Here is a 24246-nt window from a genome sequence, read left to right on the forward strand (position 1 = left end):
GCTTGCCCATGAAGGGCAACGGGGCATTGTCTCCACCAAGCATATGTTACGACAAAGAGTACAGTTCCCCCCAATTGGACTGGCTGGTGGAGGAAGTCCCGAGAGAGTGTCTGACTTGCTGTCTCATCACACCGAATAGACGCCCTGAACTGCTACACATGTTAGAGCTGCCACAAGGGGTGTGGGAGGCAGTAGCTGCTGACTTCTTTGGGCCCATAAAAGGGGGAAAATATGTCTTTGTTTAATGGACGAATACTCATGTTACCCCGAGGCACAGATACTGCCATCCACGGCACTCACCACGTCATTCCAGTAAAGGACCGCATCTTCACCGCCTATGGTATACCCAGAAGTGTGAAAACAGACAATGGTCCACCTTGCACCGGCCAAGAATTCAAACGGTTCAGCAAATACATGGGTTTCCATCACCAGAAGATCACAACGCTCTGGCCACAGGCGAACGGAATGATCGAATGCTTCATGGCAAATCTCAAACCAGCATTACAAGTGGCCTGACTCACAGGACAGCCCTATGAACAGGTTCTTCACCAGCTGCTAAGGGACTACTGGAGCACCCCCCATACCTCCACAGGGAAATGTCCAGCAGAGGTCATTTTAGGGAAGAATGTTCGCACCAGCCTGCCCCAACATGGACCCCAAGATGCTACTCCGCATGAGGATGCAGAATTGAGAGGGCAAGACCGGACTGCCCAACAAAGAATGAAAGAATACGCCGATGTACAAAAGAAGGCTCAGAACTTGACGCTCTAGGTAGAAGTCATAACAGTCAAACAGCCACAGACCAATAATCACACAGCGATGTTCAAGGATGAACCGTTGGTCATCACTGCAAGAAAAGGTTCAATGATGGTGGCCCAGGGTGACAATGGGTCCACCACACGGAACTCGTCACACTTTAAGAGATTTCCATTAACCAGCCTAATGCCACTGAATGGAAGAAAAGAGGTGGGTGTTGAGTATCTCACAGAAGATTCATACCAAGGGGACTGAGAGGACTCTGACGCTTCGGATGCCGAGGACCTGCGTGATCATGAGGGAAGGTGCACGGCAGGACAGGAGAACTTGAGACCACAACGAGCTCGAAATAGGCCCTGACGACTCATTGAAGAGATGGGGTGAGCCGCATCATCCCAGACTCACACCTTACCCCCGTTGGGGTAACTGTTTAATTTGGTGGGGGAGATGTCATGTTGACAGTGGAGTTCCGGGGTAAAGGGGCGGGATGCGGTGGGGCAAAAAGTGATGGAAAAGAGGGCCAGACTCACACAGTTGTATGTTGAGAAATAAAGAGCTTGCTGAATCCTCGTCTCCATCCTGTTATTGCACAGCGAGTGCGGAGCACGGCTCCGGGGACATGGCTGTCCCTCACCCGGAGCAGATCTAACACCAGGGGTGGCTGAAGATCTGTCTGGGTGCAACTGAAACACTAAATGTCTGCTGGATCGCTAGCCACTTAGGGGGAGTAAATAAAACCCTGTTGGATACCGAAAAGCCCAAGGAGGTTATGGCCATCAAAGGAAGCCCCTGTAACATGGGCATTGTAGCATGTTCATTTAATGCCATAAATTAAAGGTGTGTGTTTCTGTGTCATAAGACTTCTGGCATGGGGCACTTCTTAAATACCCCCTCTTGACAAGTATTCTGACATTCTGGATAGACCACTATTTACAGGCTGTACACGTGTTTAAAGCCAATGTTCATAAGAACTATGGCATCACCTCGTTCTCCGCCCTAATTGTCACAAAGGCGAATGTCTTGTTCTTCCGCTCTCAGCCACGATGCCCGTTTATTCCTCCCGCTCCAGCAATGGCCACGAGGTGCTGAATGATGTAGGGTGAAGTTCACACGTTAGTGTAGATCAGATTTACAACGCTTGAAGGAACGTGCAGTTCATGCGAGGAGGCGCCTGAGATTGCTAAGGTCCATTTCTCTGACGATAGCTAAACACTACCAGACTCCGGTTTTGGTACATTGGAAAACGGTTGATACTAGTTCCCATCTGAGAAACTGACCTTTGGTTGCCAGGGTCATTTCTCAGATGGGAAATAGCCGCTTCAGTGTGAGTAGGCTAGTTCCCATTAGAGAACTGGCCCTTTTTGCCCCTAGTGGTCAAGTCCCGCATAATAATGGGTTTTAGATTATTCTCACTCAGAAGGCTAGTTCCCATTAGACGAGAGGACCTTTCTGCCTCTCCAGGTTGGAGGGCCATTTCTCTAATGGGAAATAGATGCTTCAGTGTGAGTAGGCTAGTTCCCATTAGAAGAGGGGACCTTTCTGTCTCTCCAGGTTGGAGGGCCATTTCTCTAATGGGAAATAAATGCTTCATTGTGAGTAGGCGAGTTCCCATTAGATGAGGTGACCTTTCTACCTCTCCAGGTTTGAGGTCCGTTTCTCTAATGGGAAATAGATGCTTCAGTGTGAGTAGGCTAGTTCCCATTAGAAAATTGGCCCTTTTTGCCCCTAGTGACCAAGGCCTACATAATAATGGGGTTTAGATTATTCTCACTGAGAAGGCTATTTTCCATTAGACGAGAGGACCTTTCTGCCTCTCCAGGTTGGAGGGCTGTTTCTCTAATGGGAAATAGATGCTTCATTGTGTGTAGGCTAGTTCTCATTCGACAAGGGGACCTCTTACTCTCCTGTTCATCATCAACTTGTCCCAAATGTACTCTTTCTGATAATGTTCAAAACAATACTTTATAGCCAACCCTCACCGTGCTGTAACAAACTCCTCAATAGTGTCACAATATGTATGTTGTCTGATGGCAAATTGATAAGCCAAAATGTTATTCCCTTTCACCTTGTAATGCTTGTCCATCTTGGCTGTGCATATATCAAACTGAGTCGTTCATCTCAATGCATTCGGGTAGGTTTAAGAAATTGTTGTCCAGCCCGACCTCGACAATGAAACAGTGCCTCTTTCTTTTTACTCAAATAATTAGGACCATATACTCAGCAGTTGCCAGACACTTTGATCAGAAACAACATACAGCAGCCCAATTGAGGTTCCAAATACTAGAGGTATTGAATAATCAACAGCCAGGTATTGATCCAAGAAGAAGACGTCAGCAAAGAGAAGCATTCTGGATAGATCGATTGGACACTTTATCACCCAGAGGAATGAAGGAAGAATTTGATTTGAACTGTTTTCTATAAGTTGATTCGACCCACGAAAAAACACTTTTTACAATCTCCCTGGCTGGACTACCTTATTTTGAGCATATGAGCACCATCTAGATTGCATCGTACAAAGGATATTCCTATTTTTGGTCTCCTATAACGTTTACTCTGATGTATAACTGCATTTTTTAATGATTTTTGGTATGATTTTGTGTATTTTCTTACTTATGTCTAATTGTATTTTTCCCATATTCAACTTTTATTGTTCAAATGTTTTTGGGGTTTCTGCATGCTCAGTCATGTGGCATATTAAATATCTATTCGACAAGGCACCATAATTTTAGATATCACTTAAACATATACAGACATAAATACACCAGACTTATAAGCCTGCAGCGCCGACATGACGCGTTCTCCTTAATAGGGACATTGTATCAGCCATAATGAGAGACTGACCCAGCTGTCAACCTTAATATTTAACATGTCAGTAGTATGACACTGACACTAATATAGGTATTGTCACTCTAACATGTAGGTGTAAACCTTTTTCTTTCTTTGAAGCCCCTAGCAATATGGCGGCACTCACATGGACAAGCATCCATGTTGAAGGTGGCAGTCACTGTAGCAACCGGAGCCTCTCTCCCGGAGTAACACGGTTAAAATGTCACCCAGATCGATAACGAGTAAACCAGCAATAGAGATAGGCAGGAACGTAAGATGGTTGAAACAATAGGCAGAATGCTGACCCCTACCACTAGGCACAGTTCTGTGTGGAGATCCCCCCCCACCTGGGCAATCTGTAAATAAAGATATATAGCACAAGCCCAGTCCATATATTGTCCGATAGTCTTACTTCTTCCTATTAAGGTTTTACCCCCCCCAATGTACCTGGTGGAGTAGAGTTCTCCGACGATGCACCGACCGATCCTTCTTGAGTGCCTCCCTTTCAGGCGGGAGCCACGGATCGTCGAGGGGTGTCGGGGAATCGACGGCCCTTCTTGAGTGCCCTCCTTTTAAGGCAGGAGTCACGGGCCGTTGAACGTCCGACGGTGAACAGGGTGAACTATGGCAGGGAAGTGGCCGCTTCGTTCCTAGCGGTGCTCGTCGACGACAGAGCGTTGGCGTCCTGCAAGGAAGAGGCGTGCGGGGCACCTCGATGACAATAGTTCTGGACTGCAAAGAGATGATGAAGAACTGTGGCCCAGCAAGGGCGTCGAGTCGTCTGCGTCTCTGCGGTCTGTAGGTGGCGGGAAACCCACCGGTGGATACTCCTCGGCGCGTCGAAGGTCGGGCCTTCTCCAGTGGGAGACAAGCGGGTGACGATGCAGACGAGAGCGTCTAATGATTAATGGAAGTTCTTAGGCAAACGGGAGAACAGCGGCTCCGGTCGGCGATGGCGGTCATCGACAGTGGCGGACAACAGTCCGAGTGCTTCTCCTTGGAGTTCCTGTATCGGGTCGGCAGCCTGTCGAAGGTCTGTCTACCAGGGAGCGTTGGCAAAGATCAGCTGTGCACGATGGTCCCTCGTAGCTCGGGAAGAGGGCGCCTTACCAGGTCCTCTCTGGGTCAGTCCTTGGAGGCACAGCAGCTTTCTGACTGTGAAGGAGAGCAGCAGCAATTCTTCTCGTCCAGCAGGGCTTCAAGGTCAAGCGTCAGTTAATCCAGTTACTCGTCGTAGTGGACTTTAGCTTCTGAACACGATTCCTAGCAGTGAGAGGTCCCCAGATATACTGTTGATCTCCCATTCATTCCGCTGGGTCACACTCAATCATCCAATCATGACTACGGGCATTCATGCAGGCAGGCAGCCAATCAGGCACACGAGGTATTCAGGCTATTCACTTCTCTCCAGACACTCACAACAAGTTATGTGTATTGGGACAAGTACCGAGCCATTCAACACTCCAAGCTGCATTCATACCGGTTTTGGGCAGGGTTGTCTCGGTCATTGTGTCAACCACCAGATACTAGACACCCACAACACAGAATGCATATTCGTCACACACTCTATTCACCCAGGTCCCACCCACAGGAGGTACCCACAACATACATCACCGGGAAGGCTCCAGCTAGTCTGACTGGGCCTTCACAACAACACCATATATGGCACTTCCATCCAACCGCCAGTCAGGGGGAAGGGACAGAGTCAGGGCTTCAAAGGACTTTGGGAAAACAAGGTAATGGGTAATAGAAAGCAAGAGGCCACCGGTGCCATCGTGTTTTCCATCAGGAATCAACTGATCCCAATGACAGGACCGGGGTATCCCAAAATGGAGGATACGCCGCGCACCTGTCACATTCAGCATGGAGCTGCCACCAGCCCATACCCTGCTCTGCTGGCCACCCACAGGTGCCCAAAAACATACACTAGGGGCACAGGGTTGTACCCCCACCCATGGGTGCCATAAGGGTATCCCACGGGTCCGTTCACCAAACCAAAAGAAAGAGAGCTGCACTGCCAGGAGTCCCACATGAACTCCTGCACGGAAAACATGACAGAACACACGATAAAAAGCAGTAAAGGACAAGGATACGGAGGCCCTGTCCCTCCGATGCATTTCCAGCATCACAGTCAGATTCTTGAATACTAATGTAATTTGCACGATAGAATAATCTCCATGCATGTGCCCACATTGAATTAACTATTAGGCACAATAATATCGTGTTTAGATCACTGACAATTACTTTGACTGCATGTACGCCTTTACACGAGGTGCATTGACACATTAGCATATATACACGATGTAGGGGATTTAGCAAGGAGACAACCACATGCGTAATGAGATACTACAAAAGAATATGTTGACGAATTGTATTTCTAATGAGGAATGTTTATGTATATCTCTCCTTTTTCATGTATGTTTTTATGTGTGTGGGTACCCTGTTTGCTTTAATGCATTTTTCTTTCAATTGTTTTATGTTTTCCAAATTGTTACGTTTGAATCTGATTATGCTGTTATTTTTGTACTGTTACGTTAATGAACACTGATGTTTGCTATTTGGCTATTATTTTGATTAGACAAGGCCCTGATGAAGGACTACAAAGTCCGAAATGCATTGGACACCTTATGATGTTTGCTTATATAAAAGCAACAGCACACTGTCCTTTGGAAGCTTTAGAATAAATCACAGAATTTAAAAATCAAACATTCGTTAAATTGGATTATTGAGAAGTTAAAGTATTTGAAGAATCCCAATGGGATATAAGTGTGTGCGGCCCACACCGCAGGCAAAATTGTCTAGGTCTTTCTTCACATAGTCCATTTCCTTCGTGCTGACACACGGTAGCACGGGTCAGTGGGCTGCACCCCAAAAGTAGCACTATCTACTGGTAAATTAATGCGCAAAACAAGATAACCAGCAGTGCCCGCTCTAACTCTGTTCTCTCTCTCTTTCTCCATGTGATTCCCACTATTTCCAGCTCTCTACTCAATCAGCAAGTTAAAAAGGAGGCATATGTGCTGTAAAGGCAGTTTTCCAGCCCTCCATTTCTGATCTGTATCCAATTTGCAAGGAGCCATGCACAGGCGCACTAACACAACGCCCCATTTTAGCCTTCTCTTTTCCCTCCGTACAGAACCTCTAATATGACAAGAGCCCTTACCAAAAAGCTGCATTATGTGCTAGGTGTTGTTGGTTCAAGACCACTCATTTGGCCACCAGTCACCTACCACAGTAGGAAACCCTAAAACTGTATTTGCCATGGGAGTAATGCGCCATCATGACGTGTACATATCTCCCCTCACACAATCAGTCCAAATGCCTACTTTTAGTAGCTCTTATATGAGGTCTACTGTATTGAAATACTAAAAGTAGCCAAATCTATAATAGTACTCCCTCACTGTACTATGTATTTTATGAGGTGCAGCAGAAGGAATGATGCATTTTTTAAAACATGTTTTGAGTTTTTCCAATGGAAACTCAAAAACCAGGGTCCACAAAAGCGAATAAAAAAATTGAAAAAACTAACAAATTCCCATTTTCCCTAAGGCTATTTCCCAATACTCCACTTTGCTCGAACAGCAATCAGTCAGGAATAGCACAGGCGATCATCGCGCATTACTGGGTAGAGGCAGGTAGAGGTGGCACCAGACGCCACAGAAGGTACAGAAGGAGACAGGATTTCATTTGGAGGAGAGCATGAGGGACAGGGTGGACGGTTTGCGGGATGGTAAGAAGCCAGGCCTATCTTGAGATCAGTGGCTGCTGGGTGTCCCCCGCACAAGATGAGGATCAGGGTCCAGGTGTGGGTGAAGAACCAACAAACCGGGCTGCGGGGGATGCTCGTCACATAAGCGGAAAGTCAGGAGGGAGCTGGGGTATTGAAACGTGATTTCCTGCAGCGCCAAAGTCGGACCCGGGAAACCAGGCTTCAGTAAAACTGGCCTGCAGGGAATTCACCTGGAACCAACTAAACAATAGGTCAACTGTCATGGTGGTTTATCACAGCCAAACGAAAAGTTCTAATATTCTCATCTCCTGATCCTGCAAATCATCCCCTGCTTCACTATGGATGCCTCCACCTCATTCCCCCCTGAAGTGGCTACCTCTGGTGCGGTCATCAAAGATGCAGTATGATCAGCATGACAATGTCAACTATAGATATGCTTGTGTATGGTCTGAGGTTGCTTGATTATGCAGGAAGTGCCAAATGAATACCCTTCAGCAGTGCTTAATGTGTATAGGGGCTTGCCAGGGCTATGCCCAGGCACTTATTTCTGAGCCACTGCACTTATTTCTGATTCCAGCTTGATTATGTTGTGGTGTTTTGGCAACTTTATTATTTTAACTGGCAGTCAGGCAGTCAGTCATAGTAACATAACAGTGCAAGGGTTGAAATGTCTGTGTGCTATTTAGCTTCTACTTCCCTAGGAGAGCCTGTTTACCTTGAAACCAACAGCTACCAAGAACTGCTTTTGGCTCCTCAGTCCAATTGGTGCCTTACAAACATGCATATCTGACATTAACTTTGAGTGTTTGAAAATGTTAATAAAGGAGAACTAGTACACATTTAAACATAATGGATCACACACAATAGCCAACAAGTTATTGTGCATCTCATGTGAAAGTTAGATTTGTGGTGTATTCATTGAATTGTACGTGCAAAGTAACCATATTTGCAAGACAGGCATGGAATGCCCCAGACACACCTGCACGCAAATCCAAAACAGTCAGCAACTGCCACATTTGCATGCTCCCCAGATGGGAATACATGCACCATGTAAACCGTGCGCTGGGTCCCCTGCAAGCAGGCCTGCAACTATGAACTGCACCCCAACAACATGTGTAAGATTTTTTGCAACTCGATTATAACTTGGGAAAACCCGCATGCGAATCCCTGTAAACTGTTCCTGCACCCCCCTATGCTGCATACGCACACCCCCAAGTACGATCAGTACCCTGTTTGCTCACATGCACCCCTCAATCCGACATGCAAAGCTTGCGTGTCTTGCGCAAGGCACTCCACCGCTCGCAGAGGTGAGCCGAGCGTGTGCAAAATACACATAAATCCAGCGCAGTCGATTCCATAAATCAATGAACAGGGATTAGCGCGGTTTGGCGCGCAAGTCTCCTTTTTTCCACACAACTAATTCCATGAATCCAGCCCCCTATCTGCAAGTTAGTACTTATTTTATAGCACAAAACATTTTGGGTGTAGTTATTCTGCACACATTAGAAGCTAAATATTATTTTATTAAAGCCAAACCGATTCTACACTGTATATAAGTATGAATGAAAAAATTAACGATCTCTTACATGTAAGATTAAGCAAGAGATTAGGTATTAGAGGTAATGCCATTGTTTCGCCATGTGCTATAAGGAATAAACTAGCCCCTACCATAAATAAAAAGGATTTTGCAAGTCACCTTGGAGTTCCGTGACCTTATAAAGGAACTGGCCTTACGTGGCTTGCAATATCCTTGTAAGGTATGGTAAAGGGTATGTTATGCCTTATATGTATTTTTGCAGTTGGACTTATAAAAAAATTCACAAACGTGATTAGAGATTTGGAATCGATTGCTCCTTGGTTAATCTTTGTTGCCATGTTGGAATGGGTAATGCATGGAATGTAGAAAACTGTAGTATTCGGGTCATGCAGTGAACAGGCAGACAGGGGGCAGGCAAGCTGACACAGGTAAGTATTAACGTAAAGTAGCTTTATTCTGTTACAGGGCACAGAAGAGAAAGGGAGATAGGCAGCTATATCAAAGACATCCTTTCAAGTAGATCTCTCATACTGTAATCCTTAACTGTCACCGCTGGAACCTTGAGGACACATGAAAGTAGCCAGGTAAACATTCTGTCACTTGTAGACATGTACTACTGCAAGCTCAAATACTACAAAAACAAAAGCCGTGCTGCTTCTTCCTTGTTTATAATGAAGCGGTTTCCAGCAAGCACGGTTACAGCAATCCGTGTTTGGCAGTTACTACATAAAGACGGGGCGACTGGGTTACAGTTTTCATCAGAAATGTACGGAAACAGCGAGTGCCGAAAACTTCAAAGAAAATGCCAAAACACTTGAAAATACAGTATGCCGTATGTTGAAATGAAAATTGGCAGGAGGCGTTTGTTTCATCTTCAGTGTCACAATGGAGTCGGATAATTCTGGGAGCTGTGTGTATGTCACTCTTGCTGGAGACGTGAGTACGCGGATCGTGTCCTTGTGTGGTGTCACGGTGGTTCTTACTAACCGTTATACAGCGACGTGACCTATATAGTATACTTGCATTAATACTTGCATAAAAAAAGTAGCGAATCTTAATTGCTGTGGACTGAGTGTAAAGCCCATACATTATTATTTAAGTGCAGTTGTCTTCCGCGCATCACGCTGCGCTGCCTGTTACAGTACTGGGCGCAGGCCGGTGTTAATATGCGGTTATCTGAAGTGTTCCTGGTGACAGGAGGTGGTATGAAGATCTGAGCAGATTGTTGTCTGTCCTTTTCCTGGAGGAGTTGTCAGGCGTTACCCCCATCCTGAAAAATGCTTTTAAAAGGGTCCCGCTCTCAGAAAATACTATCCTGTTAAGGAATGACTGAGCATGTGCAGACACAGTACTCGTGCTCAGTCAGCAGGGAAAGTATTTTCTGACAGAAAGCAAAATCCGACATTACACCAGCAACCAGAGCCTTCCTGCTTCCCGCAGCCGGCTCACTGAAATAGCTCCCGAACCCGCTTCATTGCTCCGGAAAATCACAATGAAGACGTGCAAGTCACGTGAAGAAGAGTAGGCGGGACATTGCTATGGTCCGTTTCTCGGATCGGAACTAGACACTACCATTGGAAAACACCCCAGACTTCCGTGCCCTGCCCGTCACGTGCAACTCACGTGATGAGGGAAGGCAGAGCGTTGCTAGGGTACATTTCTGGGATGGGAAGCAAACGCTACAATCTCCGGCCATGTACTGGGTGCATCGCCGCAGCTCGTTAAACCCGCAAATCGCTTAACGGTTGCTTACTGATTCGCGGCGGTATCTAAAACAAGTCCAGGTGCGTTGACCGTAATTAACACGTGTCCAAGTATTCCTGTTGTGTACACCAGATTTCAGTGGAGACCACAGGGAGGGTTTTAGTCATGGGCGTAAGCTATCCCCAACATTTAAGGGCGAGATCGAGGGCTAACCCTGTGACAGTTTAAAAAGCAACGGGTTGCCTGCAGATTATACTTAAATCGCTGCCTTGGGTGCATTGACCTACTGTGTTGTATACCCCCTACCCTCCTCTGAGACCGAGAGGTTGAAAATGTGTTTGCTTTCTTTTGGCCTATTAGATCCAGCGTGCACCCCAATTCAGTGAATATTTTCACAAAGCGATGCTAAACGTTGGGAGGCATGTAGAAGCAGACCAGATTAGTTAACTCTGTGTCTTCTTTGTGGGGGAATGGGCATGGTAGTGTTCTGCTCTCTGCCACCCTACGTTCAGTAAGCTGTCTGGTAATGATTTTACTTTCCTTAATTGGGGACATGCCAATGATTTTAAACCGGGCTGGAATCTGGATCCTTTCCCTGAAGTGAAAATGTTCGCTTTCTGCTTAAAGGTTTACTAATCTAGAGCCCTACTATTACTCTGTTTTACAACAATACTGTAAAATGTCGAGGCACGTGGGATTTCTTTTTTTAAACATTGTATTGTAGCACTTTAATTGCTTCGGTTGAAATGATCCAAGTCCCAGAGTGCACATTGGTTCATTAAGACCCAGTATTGGGTATGTTTGGTCCAGCTGGCATGGAGTCGTCTACAATTTAGTGTGAAACTGAAACAATATTCGGTAATACCATTGGCCTGGCAGAAACATGCATATACGTGAAACGACATTTCTTTGGTATGACCTTTCTCTTCATGTGTAATGTGAGTTTTATATTTGAACACTGATGAGCATTGCAATTTTAAACTACCCTCCTTACCAAAGTTTTGATAAGTAGCCATTATCTATGCACAGCTACAACTTCTTTATAACACTTATTGTTCATGGATATTTTCCTGGATACAGAAGACATATCCTGCAATTATATAATTGCACTTGCAACGTCCGTACATGTCTATACTTATCCTATCAAGTAATCCCTGGTGTTGCAAAGTAAACTCACATTTATACTTATTTATAAACTGAAACACTGTCTCACACGAGTCTAAGTTTACAATGTATGCAAAGTTGAAGTTTTGGTGTAGACTCACTAAACTTGACTATTTCAACACTATTTATTTTCGTCTGTTTTTATATGTTTACATTTGGCCTTCTTCAATCACCACAACACAAACCAGTCTACATGCAGACTTTAAACAACCATTGACAAAGTCAATAGGTTCGTTTTTTTTAATGGTGGATGGATGAGTGGGCAGAAAAGGTTATATGGGTAGATGGACGAGTAGTTGAATGTTTGTCTGGGCGGATGGATGAGTGGATGAATCCGGATGGGTGGATAATTACCCAATGGATGAGTGGGTTTATTTGGCCGGTGACAGTGAATAAGATTGGATGTGTGGATGAGTGAGTAAGAGTGGATGAATGTTTGTATGGGTGGTTGCATCGATAAGAGGATGAATATGGTTGGGTTAGTGGATGAATACATCTATAAGTGTTAATGGGTGAGTGTCTTGGAAGGCCGGTGGGTCAGTGAATGGATATGGGTGGATTAGTAGGTAAAATTAATAGTAAAATGTAGTAGGTAAAATGTATGGAGGGTTGGATACATGCGTGAATATTGTTGTACTGGTTGATGTATTCCTGTGGGAGGCACATTGATCATGCTGTGGACACTAACTAGGAATTGTCCTTAAGGCCAGAAATCCCAAGTAGCAAAGTGCTGCAGGCCAAGGGAAGCCTGCCAAGGGGCTACTGAGGAAGTACAGTGCAGGCAGACTTCTGAAGGGTGCGAGCACGCTAAAAAAACATCTTTACCAGCACTTAATGAATTATGTACCAAGTACTCTAACCACTGCCCAGTGAAAAGCAGTTATGGTGTGCCGCAATGGAGTTTAACTTGCATTGGACACACTGCTGGTGGCCCGATTTTTTTGCTTCTTGTTTGTGTCTCATCTAAGGAGTGCAGTATTATACTAGAATGTTGATAATGAATGATCATTGAAGTGGCGTTTGTCAAAACCCTGTGCGGCGTAGAAGCACCAGGCATTTGAAGATTTGGTTTCGAGCAGGACCTATCTAGCCTTGAATTATAAAAGGTGCAAGTGTGCGAGGCCTAAGTTTGGAACCCGTGTTGATGCTTTTCTAAAGGATTGTGAGCTTGGTGGTATCTCTGATATCATTAGTTGTGTGTGGGACTTAAATGGACTTGAGCCATTGAGCCCCGAAGTTTTCGTAACCTTTGTATTTGCGGTTGTCTTCTTGGGTTTCGATCCACTCTGCCATGTATAGTTTCTTTTTAGTTTTGTCTGGGTTGATCCATAAGTCATCCTCTGACTCACTGAGGTTCACTAGGATCCCTCGACATGTCTTTTGCCAGTCTATTAAGATTATGTCAGATTGGTCTTTTAGGGCTTTTATCAGCACCCCAAATCCTCCCGTGGTGTTTTCTTCAAGACATTTTCGGTAGAAACTTAGCATTTTCCATACCGCAATTGTTTTGAGTGATGTCAATGCCAGCTCTCTCCTTATTTGCTGTATTGGGACTGATTTGGGCAGCTGTAAAGTTTTCCTCCAAAACAGGCCCTCCAGGATTGACCATGTTTGAGCTTGTAGGGGGGCTGGTGATTCTACCCCATATGTTAATATTGGCACCACTTTCATCCTGTAAAAGGATATCAGAGGTGATAAGGTGAATCTGCAGTATCTTTTACGCAGAATTCTCCCTTGGGCAGCTAGGTTGGTTGCTTTCCTTTTTAGCCCCACTATTCTTGGCATGTTGTTTTTCGTATTGTCTCTACAGGCTCCCAAGTACGTGAAAGCTTCAACTTCCAAGATTTTTTTGTTTTTCAGAGACCATCCTAGTTTTTTCCCTCTGTTTCTATTACCTCCTGGGCATAGCTTCAGAATTCTCGATTTTTCTGGATTTATTACCAGATCATTTGAGTCTACATCAGCGCCAACTTTGAGATTGAGTGGCCCTTGTAACTTCGGTGGGCTAGCCCTACACCTTGGTTGGGTGGCGGTTGAGGAGCGGAAAGGGCACCCTAGGAGACGTATTGACGGACGGGTGCAGGAGGTCGCTGATCCGAGGCGCGGGGTCCGTGGCTTGTTGGAATTGGGCTGTGGAGAACCCTTGGCCGGGAGGAGCTGCAATCTCCATTTATTGGACCGCGCATCGATGTCGGCAAAGAACTGGAGAGGGTCAGCGGGCGCTCTGTGGGCTGGCAAAGAGGCACGATGCCCTCCAGGTGGGGGGGCGTGTCTGCACCCGCTTGGGAGTTCTGGCACAGACTAAGCACAGTGGGGGGCCGGTCCGCAGAGCCCCCTGCCCCTTAGGACTCTGTGGGGTAGAGTGGTTTTCGTATTCTCTGAGGTGGAGGTTTGAGCTGGTGGCCCGCCATGTCCAAGAATAGGCTCCGAGACACCCCTCGACCTCAAAGAACACGGCAAGGAACCGCACGACCTCCTTGGCCAAGCTCTGGGCCAAGGACCAGGATCGGGAACCCCATCATCGGAGTGAGCTCTCAGCAGAGGATGGCGAAGACGGGCACAGCGAGGGTTCTGCCTCTGATCGTCAAGAAGGGCATGTTACCTATTCGGCTCTTAGGCAGCTACTTGGCAAAATGGTGGACAAGATTACGTTGGCGAGCCAGCAACAAATGGACACTTTGAGGGAGGATCAAGCCGAGGGCCTGAAAGATATAAAGCGGGATGTCCGTAAGGTCGAAGAGCGCGTAGACGCCAACGAACGGGCTGTTCAAGAGCTAACAGAGGATACCCGCAAAGCCGAGAACCTGCTGGAAACGTTGGCGCACGCTACCCAGAACTTGGAGATTCAAGTAGAAGATCTGGAAAATCGCTCCAGGAGCTGCAATATAAGGATTAAGTCATTACCAGAATCTGTCCTGAATCAGGATCTGCCGCAAACTCTTCAGACGGTCTTCAGAGATCTCCTTGAAGGGAATACAACTGCAGACTTTCAGATTGACAGGATCCATCGGGTGGGCTCTCCTCGTTCGGCGCCGGGGGCTAGGCCGAGGGATGTTCTTGTGGCCTTCCACAATTTTGCGATAAAAGAAAAAGTTCTTTGAAGGAAGCTGGACATATATTCTACAACGGTGGTGAGATAGTTTTATTCCAGGACCTGTCCCAAATCACCCTCAACAAAATGAGCCGGATGTGGCCAGTCTTGAACTTCTTGCGGGAGAAGCAGATCAGGTATAGGTGGCTCCATCCCTTTGCACTGGTCTTTGAGTGGGAAGGCCAGTAACGTAAAATCACAACATGTGACCAAGGCATGGAAATGCTGGGTATTGAACGCTCACTGGCGGACCAGGTGGGCCCTCCTGTTCGCAACAGACCGGGCAAACCATGGGAGTGGGCCACGGTCAAGCGGAAGCGGTCCAGGAGGCGCTCCGCCCGCAGGGTTGATCGTGGCTCACCGGAGGGGCTCCGTCCGCACACTCAGTCTCTCTCTGCTGATACCCCGGGTGGAACTGGGGTTTTGAATTCATAGAGGCCCAGCAAAGGAAGTCCGGGGAGGGCACCTGCAGCATTCTTTTGGTTATAGCCATTTGATAGAAAATATATTGCAAAGGTTCTAGACGGGCGGGGAGGGGGAGTGGCTCTTGGGATGGGATTGGGATATCCTGCGTTGGGGAATACTGGGTTACTTTTGGGGCTCAGCTCTCGTCTCTTGAAGAGGAGGGGGGCATGTTGCCAGCTGATCCCGCCCAGGGGGCGGTTTGGATGTTGGGGAACGGGATGGGGGGGGGGGTTCTCGGGAGCAGTGAGGAAGACCGGGCAGGCTACTCTGCAGACCCGGTATAAGTGGCCGGGTACCACGAAGTGTAAGAAGCATAGCGCTTGCGACCTTGTTTGTTTGTTGAGCAACACCTTTATCTAACATGGATCAGCTGAATAAAGTTTCATTAAATGTGAATGGGCTTTATTCGCCGATTAAAAGGAGAAAGTTAGAACTCTACATAAGAAGGGAGAACCCACATATAGTGGCTCTGCAAGAAACCCACATCCAGACACGAGATCAATGGAGGGTTGGGCTCTGGGGTTATGGACGGCTCCACCAGGCCACGCAGTCATGCAAGAAGGGTGGGGTGATTCTCGCCCTGAAGGATGGGCTCGACCTGTCGATCAAGTCTATACAAAGGGATAATCAGGGCAGGTACTTGGCACTCCTGCTGGAGGGCAGGGGAGAAGTCTATACCGTTGCTACACTGTATGCTCCCAACACTGGCCAAGACACATTTCTCCAGAGATCTCTGGTCGGGTTAAAGGGCATTGCCAGGGGGCGTATAATCTGGCGTATAATCTTAACTGAAGACTTTAACATGGCTTGGGATCTGTCCAGGGATAGAAGCAGGGACGTATGGGTTTCGGCGTGCGGGCTCTCGGGAGACCTTAAAAAGAAAATCCAGGATTTGGCTTTAGTGGATGCTTGGAGGGAAACACAGGGGGAGGAGAGGGGTTACACGTTTTATTCCTATGTTCATAGATCCCACTCCCTTATTGATTACATCCGGATCTCGGCCTCGCTTCTGGGGCTTGTTGCAGAGCTCTCTCTCGGCCCCATAGCGTTATCAGACCTTGCCCCTATGACACTGCTTCTTCGAAGATCGTGGGGCCCTCCAGGTTTGTGGAAGTGGCGATATCCCTCGGCACTGTTTAAGGGTCAGGTCCTGGTCAGGGAAGTAGATAGAGAACTGGAGGACTACGTGGAAAGGAATGCCTGGGGAGATACTTCTCCACAGATATGGTGGGATGCTCTTAAAGCAACGATAAGGGGGAACATTTTGGCAATTTAAATCCAGGAGAGAGAGGGAGCTGAGGAGGGAAGAGGAGATGGTGGGCGAGAGACTCAAGGAAGCCATGGCAAGGTTAGCCGTTAAGCATACGCCGACCTCTGCTAAGGAAGTTCGTACATTGAGAGGGCAATTGAACCTTATCCAAACTGGAGCGGCCGAACATAGCTTACTACGTCTGCGGCAGGTACACTACTTGAAAGCTGATAAGGCTGCTAGCGCGTATGTTGCGGAAGAACGAGCAGCGTAGGACGATCCTAGCTATAAAGGGAGAGGGGGGCCAAAGACTTACAGACGCTGCAGCGATGGAGAGAGAGTCTGTCGATTCTACTCAGCCTTATATAGATCAAGTACTCCTGATCCCACACTGCAGCAGGCTTACCTGGATAGAGTTGAGCTCCCGGCCCTCTGGAGGGATGAGAGCGATCAGCTAGAGAGGGAAATAACCACTCATGAAGTCAGGAAAGCGATCTCCGAGCTCGCTCCAAATAAATCCCCGGGGCCCGACGGTTTCATGGTCGAGTTCTTTAAGAATCATAAAGAGATCCTAATCCCACATCTAACTAGGCTCTTCAATTATGTTGGCGGGTACAGTGTCTTACCAACCTCCATGGATGAGGCCAGGGTGACGCTTATATATAAGCAGAGCAAAGATCCAGAGGAGTGTAGATCCTATCGACCGATTGCACTCATAAATGTCGATGCAAAGATCTATACGAAGATCCTGGCTTCCCGATTAGGTTCCCTCATGCTGTATTGCTCGCCCAGAGTGCACGGACAGTCATTAATCACCAGCGCAATTGCAGAGCCAATACTTTAAACGCAGGTAGACGACGCAATGACTTACAACCACAAGCACGCTTAGAAAATAATGAGCACTTATACAGCTATTTATTCAAAGCTTGGCAGCAACAAGTGATGACACAGAAGTAAATCACAGAAAAGACAGAGAATTCAAAAGAAAATACATCACCGTGGGCGTAACTGAATCCCTCATCTCGCCAGAAGAGGCTGGAAGACCCCAATAACAGCCAGGCCGAGAGCACAACAGCCCACAGGTATGCCGGACAAAGGCGTCCCCCTTCCGACTGAGGTCTTTGTACTTGTCCCGTCTGACTGTTGAGGGGTTCCGCATATATGCACTCCTCAAAAAGGGATGGTAATTTCTCAAACTTTCTGGCAATGCACTTGGGCATTGATGGGCAATCGTTGGTTGCCAGCTGGGTCAACCGACAGTAACCTCAAGGAGCAAAGCGCTTCCCTCCTCTCCTAAGAACAAACGCCACGGAAAACAGTCCCATAACTCATAACAAGACATAACAAAACCAGCTTTCCCAGCAGAATGTCCTTGACTGCATACCAGGTTTGGAAAGCATGTTTTCTTCAGCAAAGTAAATTCAGCTCTCAGCAAAGTAAGTACAGCTTTTTACTGAAGCATGGAGTAAATATCCATTATGGCTCTGAGTGCCCCCAGAATACACTGTGCACCAGCGTCATGTTTTAGCTCAAGCATAACACATGCCCAAACTGGTACATAACGATCAGGCGGGCTTTATAAAGGGGCGTCAGATGGCCGATAATGTGCAGAGTGTGATTCACTTGATTGAGAAGTCTCAGATTAAGGAGATTCCCGGCCTCCTTTTTGCAGTTGACTCGGAAAAGGCTTTTGACCAAGTGGAGTGGAGCTTCCTCTTTGCCACCATGGTTAAGATGGGGTTTGGGCCTAAATTTCTGGCTCGGGTAAAAGCGGCCTATCGGAGTCCATCCCTTCGGTTAACGATCAATGGGCGGGTATTGGCTTCAGTGCAAATTGTAAGAGGCACAAAGCAGGGCTGTCCCCTGTCCCCATTACTCTATGCGCTCCACTTAGAGCCTTTTTTGGAGGCGATAAGGGAGGATTAGGGGATAAAGGGCATGGTGTTTGGTGGGCGAACCCATAAGGTAGCCGCATTTGCAGACAATATCTTGCTCACATTGACTGACCCTATACCTTCACTAGCAGCACTGCAAGAGGAAGTAGATAGCTTCGGGCGGGTAGCGGGATTGAAAGTGAATACCAATAAGTCAGAGGTCCTGGGCCTGAATCTGTCAACAGCAGCAGGACAAAGTCTCAAGCAGGGCCATGCCTTCAGGTGGGCACGTAGAGGACTTCGAGACCTAGGGATCCACCTTACTGAAACAGTAGACGAGCTCTATAGGGCGAACTATCTCCCACTGTTAGAGAGAATTAAGTCCAAGCTGGTTGACTGGGGCCCTTTGTATGTCTCGTGGTTGGGGCGTATTAATGTCCTTAAAATGGCGGTGCTGCCGCGGTTGCTATATTTGTTTTGCAGCTCTCCCGGTGGCGTTCCCGACTCCTTTTTTAGAACCCTGCATGCTCTTACTAACCCTTTTCTTTGGAGCCGCAAAAGACCCAGGGTGTCCGCGACTCTTATGAGGGCTCTTGTCTGTCGGGGGGTTTGGGGGAACCCGATTTTAGAGTATATTATTTAGCAGCCCAGATGAGGGTTCTTTGGGATTGGCAGAAGGACGACCGGGACAAGCCGTGGAGACCTATGGATAGGGCGGTTGTAGCCGGAAGTCTGGAGGGTGCACTCTGGCTCCCTAAAGCGGATAGAGCCCCTCAGATGTACAGGAGCCAAATCACTTCAACGGTAGGACGGGCTTGGGATGCAGCAATCGGGAGGGCGCATATAACTACTTTTCCCTCCCCTTACACACCACTCTGACAATCCGCGATTCTTACCGGCCTATAAAACCTTGGCATTGGAAGATTGGCACGGGCGGGGATGCCGGATGATTCGAGATATGTTTGAGGGGGATAAGCTGAAAGACTTCCAGCAGTGTAAGAAGGAGTTCGGGCTGACGGAATCCCATAGATATGGATATATGCGGCTGAGACATTGGTTGTCCCACCCAGTCCAGAAACAGGCAGGCACACAGCCCTTGACTCTGTTTGAGAAGTACCTAGATACACATGAGGGGTATAGGGGCCCTCATAGCATCCATTTGCAGGGTTATTAAAATGGGAGAGGACACTTCATGTAGAGCATATATGGAGAAATGGGAGGAGGCCACAGGCGTTGTGATAGATGAGGAAGAATGGCAGGAACTATGGAAGCAGATCCCGAAATTAACTAGATCTCTCCAAACCCGGGAGCTGAGAATGTAGCTGATCCATCAATGGCACTTAACTCCAGTCAGACTTAATAATATGCTGGCGTCCACCTCACCGCTGCGCTGGAGAAACTGTGGCGAGTGTGGGTCGTGGGCCCATATTTGGTGGGATTGCCCGAGGTTGGCCGCTTATTGGGGGAGTATTCACCAGGCCATTGAAAGGGTACTAGATGTTCAGCTCAGTGGCAACAGAGGTCTCTCTATGCTAGGCCTCAATCGGAGCCTGTTGGACATACCTAGGAAGTCTGGTCGTATAGTATACGTCACTATGATGATGGCGGCAGCAATGGCACTGGCGCGCAAGTGGAGATCACAGGAGCCTCCCCAAGAGCACGAATGGGTGGCGAGATTGTGGTCAGTCGTGGCCATGGAATGGTTCTCGCACTCTTTACAGAGCCGACATGGGAAATCTCTGTCTGGCTGGTCTTCCTTGTTGAGCTTTTTGAAAGAGAGAGCACGTAGAGCCTGGTGTCCTAGAAGCATGGAACTACTTGGCATCATACTCCCTCAAGAAGACACTGATTTAGGAGTGAACTAGAGTCTAAAGGGAGTGGTTGCCTGAACTTAGATATGATGCTATGTTCTTCTTTATCCGAGTCTCTATTTCTCTACTACAAAGACGCTTGGCTTCGGTACTTCGGCTCCTGTGTTTCTAGAGGGTGGGGAGGGGGGTTTGGGGGGGGGGGTGGTAGTTTTCTTCTTTTGTAGCATTTCTGGATTTTGGTGAATTGCTACTGCCTGTTTTCCTGGCTGTGCTCGATGCTTATCTCTTGTTAAATACCAATAAAAATTAATTGCAAAAAAAGGGGGTTTAGGGATGTAGAACGGAACATTCACAAGAAAGTGAAGAAATCTAGGCAGTGCCACCATCTTCGACAATGCAGCTCTACCGATCATCGAGAGGGGCAACTTAGTCCAGAACTTCATAGAGCGCTCCTGATGTTTTGCAGAGCATGCAATGTGTTAAGCTTGTGCTGCTCTGCAGGATTGTGGCACACATTAACCCCCAAATACCTAAACTCAGTAAGGCAAGCACCAGCAACTCTTTATCCCCCAACAGGCTTAGCCCCGCTATCGGGAATACCGATTACTTATCCATGCTGATTGTAATCCCTGACAGTGACGCAAAAAGTGGCATGGCCTCCAGGAGAAACTCAGTTATCCTCCGGATTCTGAATATATAACCATGTGTCACCCACGTATAAGGAGATAACTGGTCCCCTCTGTCTATATCTGCATCCTTATATTCCGTCCTGATGTACTGAGCGATCGTTTCCATAGCTAGTACATAAAGCAGCAATGATAATTGACCTTTCCTTGTGCCTTTTCCTAGTTCGCATGCCTCCAAAATGCATTTGCCTATCTTGACTCTAGCCATCGGCCTGGTGTACACTAGTTGGACCCATGTAATATAGGCCTGCCCAAAACCGAAATTGCGCAGTGTTGCATAAAGCCTGCCCATCTCACTAAATGAAATGCTTTCACCTCATCCAGTGTGGCTATGGCATACAGCATTTCCCAGGATACTGTTCTATCAACTACATGATGTAACCTCCTCAAGTTCCATGCTATGCTACGACCAGGAACATATCCCATCTGATCTTGTTGTACCAACTTATGTATAACCCTTTTCATCCTATTTGCCAGTATGGAGGTCAGCATACCAACCTCCTGATTGTGCATGGAAAGGGGCCTATAAGAGCCACATTCCATTTGGGTTTTATGTGGTTTGAGGAGAGGTATAATAATAGATTTTCTCAGGCAAAGTGGGAGAACACCCATCTCGTAAGCATCTTTGAAGGTGTTGAGCAGGTGGGGGGCCAATTCCTGTACGTATTCTTTATAGAACTCATTGGGTAGTACATCCAAACCCGGTGTCTCCCTGTCGGCAAACTCTCAATGGTGTTTTGTATATCTTCCAATGTCAGGGGAGCACCTAAGCCTTCCCTTTCCTCTTGGGCCAGTCCTGGGAGCTCTGTGTCATCCAGCACCTCCTCCAGGTGGGCGCCCGACACCGGGGGTCCCTCTTGGTAAAATAAATGATAAAAGACCCGGCAAGCGTCATCCCCTTTTGGGTGTGGCACCGTTGCCCTTGACCCACTTTCATCGAATGTAAAGGCCCTGGCAGTCCCTCCCTCTTAAATAGCCATGCAAGCATTTGGCTAAGTTTATCCCTGTCTAAATGCTGCCTCTCTGTCTATTTAGCAAAACTGTGCTTGCCGAGTCTCTCCCATAAATCTATAAATTTCAGTTTTAATTTCTTTGCTTCTGCACTCCTATCGCCATGTTGCTCCTTGGTCTGCTCTATTTTCCTCAGTTGCTCCTCTGTGGGAAGCCACATCTCTATTAATAGTTGTTTGTATGCCACTAGATCCCGCAATTGCGACACTCATGACCACCACCTTCAATGCCTCCCAAAAAGTTCCCGCACTTGGAGCGCTGCACAAATGATGCAAGGTGTAATCTGTGATACAATCTTTAATGCAGTCACGGAATGGAGGGTCCCTCAACGATTCGCTTCTCTGCCTCCACATGGGTATCGGGGCTCGGAAGGGCACATATTGCCACTGTAGGCTAAGTGGGGCATGGTCCGACAAAACCCTAACTTTGTATTGGGCATGTGTAATCTAATGCATCAATTTTCTACCTACAAAAAATAATCTATTCATGTATGTACCGCATGTGGGGCTGAAAAAAGTGAATAGTGCTTAGCATCCGAGTGCTGAAATCTATAGTCCTTCGAAGCAAAGGAATCTAGGAGCATTCGAATTGCCTTACTGGGTGTCTGAATTGTCCATGGTTGGGTCCAACATGTAGTTAAGGTCACCTCCCCACATCATGCTGCTACCACGATAAGGGCTGAGCCGCGAGTATAGGGTCTGAAAGAAAACGGCTGCTTTGTGATTGGGGGCATATGTGTTGACCAAACAGGTGTCTGTGTTCAAAGAGGCCCTGTATCGGCACCATCCTACCGTCATTATCGGTTTCGATATATGTATCCTTGAAAGTCACTGAGGGTGCTATCCATATCAAGACACTGCAAGCATCTGGGCATATCAAGGTGAGTGCTGCATTTACAAGACCCTCTTGCGCCCTTGTGTACTGTTGTTTTCCCCAACCCTTCTCGTTGCTTCACTTGCCCTCCCCTGATTGGCTAACTTGTTTCCTCTGTTGGGCCTAGCCTTCCGCAGCTCACCTCGATCGCCACTTTCCATCTGGGCATATAGAGGTGAGTGCTGCATTTACAAGACCCTCCTGCGCCTTGTTTTCTGATCCTCTCTGGCACTGTTGAGCCCCCCACCTATGTGCACCGTTGTTTCCCCCCCGACCCTTCTCCTTGTTTCACTTCTCTTGGCCACCCTCCTCCCGGCCCACCCCCTCCCCTGATTGGTTGGTTTGCTCCTCTAAACTGATCCTCGCAGGGCAGCCCTCTATCCGGCATCTCCTGTGGCTAAGGGCACCTTGGCAAAGGGTGGCTTCCACAGAGGCGGCTCCATATTGTGTCTGCAGGTGTCAGCAGGGAAAGCCAGTGGCCAGCCGTCAACCAGCAGTGACTAATAAGATGGGAGTGGCCCGGGTGAGGAATAGAGCCATCACTCTACCCTTAAAACCCTGCCGCTTATCAACCTTACCTACACTAGAACAATACTGTGATTATTAGCCTGTACCGCGCTGGAATAGTGCTGTGATTATTGGCGTGCATCGCATCCTCAGAGACTTGGTGACAGGCCCATGAGTCGCATCTAGAGAGTGCCACACCTGGATAGGACTGCTGATTTGTAGGCTGTACCTCTCTGAGATAACACTATGGTTATTGACGTATTTAAACAGCATTGTGAAACCTAGGCCGTTCTCCCACTATACAGGACTCTCAGACCTAGGTGTGTTGTTTCGGCTGTTCAAACTACATTGGGAAAGTAGTGCTGTCTTTGGTTTTTACCCTCTTAGCAAAGCGTTCTTCTATCAAACTGTTCTACTATTGTCCGAGCTCTTGTCATCTTGTTCAATTGTCTACTACTGTCTCGTCATCTTTGTCTGTCTGCTTGCGCCCCTCTCTGTGTCCTTCCCAATGTCCTCCCCACCCACTGCCCCCTTACTCTTCTCTCCTCTCCCTACTTACTCTATGGTGCTCTCTGTCTCTCCTATCTTTTCTAACTGCTTCTCTATCGACTATCCTGCTCTACTCACTAAATCTGTTATGAAGAAGTTTAAAAAGGACATCCTGGTCTCCAACCCAGGCCTCCATATCACTGTCAACTATGCCAGTGCTTCCTCTAGGCAAACCCTCACCGACATCCTCTTTGCCGTTCCCTCGCCAGACCTATGGACTCTCCATATGGCCTCTGTGCGTGCTCCTTTCTCTTCTAATCCCATTAATGGTGGCGCTCGGTGGGAGACCCTTGTGGCCTCCTTCCACTCCTCTAAGGTCATCATTAATGTTTACTTGAATGGTACAGTCATGGTCCAAGGCCCTCAGGCCAACCTTCTCCTCTTTGATAGACGCTTACCGCGCCTCATCAATT

The 24246-nt window shown here is 47.4% G+C and overlaps 1 protein-coding gene across 2 annotated transcripts in view; it reads left to right on the forward strand.

Moving 5' to 3' along the window:
- Positions 1-10395: 10395 nt before the first annotated feature.
- The window catches only part of IFT52 (intraflagellar transport 52), a 770870-nt gene continuing 757019 nt past the window's right edge, over positions 10396-24246 (forward strand). Inside the window, exon 1 of one of the 2 annotated variants that reach the window (XM_069652341.1) lies at positions 10396-10633. The gene's annotated coding sequence lies outside the window, so the exon portion shown is untranslated. The remainder of the gene's footprint in view (positions 10634-24246) is intronic. The other variant, XM_069652339.1, reaches the window with a different exon arrangement.

This window comes from Ambystoma mexicanum, chromosome 3p, assembly GCF_040938575.1.
Source record: "Ambystoma mexicanum isolate Mex_15411 chromosome 3p, UKY_AmexF1_1, whole genome shotgun sequence".
NCBI classification, from domain to species: Eukaryota; Metazoa; Chordata; class Amphibia; order Caudata; family Ambystomatidae; genus Ambystoma; species Ambystoma mexicanum.